The sequence below is a fragment of the Rutidosis leptorrhynchoides genome, chromosome 2 (genome assembly GCF_046630445.1).
Source record: "Rutidosis leptorrhynchoides isolate AG116_Rl617_1_P2 chromosome 2, CSIRO_AGI_Rlap_v1, whole genome shotgun sequence".
Classification (NCBI taxonomy): domain Eukaryota; kingdom Viridiplantae; phylum Streptophyta; class Magnoliopsida; order Asterales; family Asteraceae; genus Rutidosis; species Rutidosis leptorrhynchoides.
In genome coordinates this window covers 200,598,512-200,602,130 of record NC_092334.1, presented here as the reverse complement: position 1 = coordinate 200,602,130, position 3,619 = coordinate 200,598,512, and the positions used below count along the sequence as shown (strand labels likewise).

At 36.3% G+C, this 3,619-nt stretch overlaps 1 non-coding gene across 1 annotated transcript; it reads left to right on the top strand.

Annotated features, from left to right (window-relative positions):
* Positions 1-3,177: 3,177 nt before the first annotated feature.
* LOC139895157 (small nucleolar RNA R71) lies at positions 3,178-3,284 on the top strand. The gene has a single exon (XR_011775622.1). It is a non-coding gene; the product is annotated as a small nucleolar RNA R71 (small nucleolar RNA).
* The last annotated feature ends 335 nt before the right edge of the window (positions 3,285-3,619 follow it).

The following is a 3,619-nucleotide window of genomic DNA, read 5'->3' as shown; positions in this document are numbered from 1 at the left end:
TTTTTCAGTAGTTGTATAGTTCGTTTCTGCTCCTTGTAACGTCTTACTAGCATAATATATAGGTTGAAATCGTTTTTCAATCATTTGCCCTAAAACGGCTCCCATTGCAAAATCACTTGCATCGCACATTAGTTCAAACGGTAGATTCCAATTTGGTGTTATCATGATCGGCGCATCAGTGACTTTCTCTTTAAGAATATTAAAAGATTTGATACATTCATCTGAAAAGATGAATGGAGCATCCTTTTCTAGGAGTTTATTCATAGGAGTGGCAATTTTAGAAAAATCTTTTATGAAACGTCGGTAAAAACCGATATACCCTAGAAAACTCCTAACTCCTCTAACATTGGTGGGATGTGGAAGTTTAGCAATTACATCTACTTTAGCTCTATCCACTTCAATTCCTTCTTTTGAAATTTTATGTCCAAGAATGATGCCTTCTTTAACCATGAAATGGCATTTCTCCCAATTAAGTACTAGATTTGATTGTTCGCATCTAATAAGCATTCGTTCCAGATTAACTAGACATGATTCAAATGTATCACAGAAGACTGAAAAGTCATCCATGAAAACTTCCATGCATTCTTCTATCATGTCGTGAAAAATCGCCATCATGCACCTTTGAAAGGTTGCAGGGGCGTTGCAAAGTCCAAATGGCATGCGTTTGTAAGCAAAAGTACCATAAGGGCACGTGAATGTGGTTTTCTCTTGGTCCTCGGGTGCTATTGGAATTTGAAAATATCCGAAAAATCCATCTAGAAAACAATAGTAACTATTTCCGGCTAATCTTTCCAACATTTGATCAATGAAAGGTAAGGGAAAGTGATCTTTTCTGGTGACGTCATTTAATTTTCTATAATCAATACATACACGCCATCCTGTTACAGTCCTAGTAGTAATAAGCTCATTTTTTTCATTTGTAATGACAGTCATGCCACCCTTCTTAGGCACGCATTGAACTGGGCTTACCCATGGACTATCAGAAATTGGATAAATTAGACCTGCGTCTAACAGTTTAATAATTTCTTTTTTAACTACATCTTGCATATTCGGATTTAGTCTTCGTTGGCGTTGCACATACGTTTTATGACCTTCTTCCATAAGGATTTTATGTGTGCAATACGAAGGACTTATTCCTTTAATATCATGAATCTTCCATGCAATGGCTGGTTTATGAGCTTTCAACACAGAAATGAGTTGTGATTTCTCATTTTCAGTATTATTACAGGTAATTCAGATTCACCATGTAAATAAGCGTATTCCAAATGGTTTGGAAGTGGCTTTAACTCTAATTTCAGAGGTTCTTCTATTGATGATTTGTATCGATATCTGTCTTCTTCTTTTAGCATTTGAATTTCTTCTATTGTTGGTTCATATCCATTAGCTATAAGTGTAGCTAACATTTCAGCTTAATCAATTGGTTCATTACCTTCTCCTAAAGAACATTCTCCTGTTCCTTGTAATTTTGGAAATTCTTCTAACAATTCTGCATGTGAATCTATAGTTTGAATATAATAACATGTATCATCTGCAGATTGCGGTTGTTGCATTGCTCTATCAACTGAAAAGGTAACACTCTCGTCCTCTATACTTAGGGTCTATTTCTTACCAAACACGTCTATCATTGCTTTAGCCGTGTTTAAGAATGGTCTTCCTAATATGAGAGGAACTTGAGAATCTTCTTCCATGTCCAGAACAACAAAATCTACTGGAAATACTAAAGTACCAACTTTAACTAGCATGTTCTCCATTATCCCTCTAGGATATTTTATTGATCGATCGGCTAGTTGTATGCTTATTCTTGTTGGTTTTAATTCTCCATGGTCTAGTTTAGCGTATAGTGAATACGGCATTAGATTTATACTAGCACCTAAGTCTGCCAATGCTTCTATTGAACTAAGACTACCCAGAAAACATGGAATTGTGAAACTTCCTGGATCAGATAATTTTTTTGGTATCTTATTCAACAGCACTGCTGAACAATTAGCGTTCATAGTAACAGCCGAGAGTTCTTCCATTTTCTTTCTATTCGTGATCAGATCTTTCAAGAATTTAGCATATCTAGGCATTCCTGAAATCACATCAATGAAAGGAAGATTTACATTTATCTATTTAAACATATCCAAGAATTTGGATTGCTCGGCTTCAAGTCTTTCTTTTTTCATTTTACTCGGGTAAGGAAGTGGTGGTTGGTATGGTTTAACATAAGGTTTATCCTTAGCTGTGTTATCTTCATTAACCTTTTCAACTACCGGTTCTTTTTCCTTATCTTGATCAGGTTGTGGTTCTTGTGGAGTAGGAATAGCTTCATCAGAAGTTACAGGTATTTCAGGTGGTTTAAGTGTTGTACCACTTCTTGTGGTAATGGCTTTAGCTGTTTCATTCCGGGGGTTAGCATTTGTATCACTAGGTAAACTTCCCGGTTTTCTTTCACCTATTAACCTTGCTAGGTTACTTACTTCTTGTTCCAAGTTTTGAATAGAAGCTTGTTGATTTCTAAATGCTTGAGCATTTTGTTCATTAGTTTGTTTTTGAGATGTGAAAAACTGCGTTTGAGTTTCAACTAGCTTCGTCATCATATCTTCTAAATTCGGCTTTTTATCATCGGTTTGTTGTGGTGGTTTGTTTTGAAAATTAGGTCTTTGCTGATTGTGAGTATTGTTGGATACTTGTTGATTGCTAGGACCTTGTTGGTTATTGTATGGAATATTTCGGTTATAGTTCTGGTTTTGATTGTAAATCGGTCTTGGCGGTTGATAATTATTCTGATAATTATTTCCAGGCCTTTGGTTCATGTATGAAATATTCTCTCTTTGTTCCATTGTTAATTCAATACTGAGACAATCTTTTGTCAAATGTGGTCCTCCACACTGCTCACAACTAATTCGTATTGAGTGAATATCCTTAGTCATCTTTTCCATTCGTCTCTCGACAGCATCTATCTTTGCTGAAATGGAATCTAAGTCATGGCTAGAATCGGCTCTAGCTACTTTAGATGATCTAACGATATCTTTTTCTTGGTGCCACTCATGTGAGTGGGAAGCAGTGTTATCAATAATTTTGTAAGCATCAGTTTCGGTTTTCTTCATAATAGAACCACCAGCTGCTATATCTATGTCTTTCCTTGTAGTGATGTCGCATCCTTGGTAGAATATTTGTACTATTTGACAGGTATCTAAACCATGTTGCGGACATCCTCTTAATAACTTTCCAAATCTTGTCCACGCCTCATATAGAGTTTCATTTGGCTTCTGTGTGAACGTAAAAATTTCTCCTTGAAGTCTTACGGCTTTAGATGCCGGAAAGAATTGTTTAAGAAATTTTTCAACTAAAACGTCCCATGTATCAATCGCCCCTTCAGGTAACGATTCCAACCAATCTTTGGCTTCTCCCTTTAAAGTCCAGGGAAATAACATGAGATATATCTGTTCATCCTCCACTTCTCGGATTTTAAATAGTGTGCAGATCCTATTAAAGGTACGAAGATGTTCATTTAGATCTTCCTTCGGCGCACCACTAAATTGGCATTGATTAGTCACCATGTGTAGAATTTGTCCTTTGAATTCATAATCTGGCGCATTAATGTCTGGATGAGTAATTGCGTGACCTTGGCCAGTGC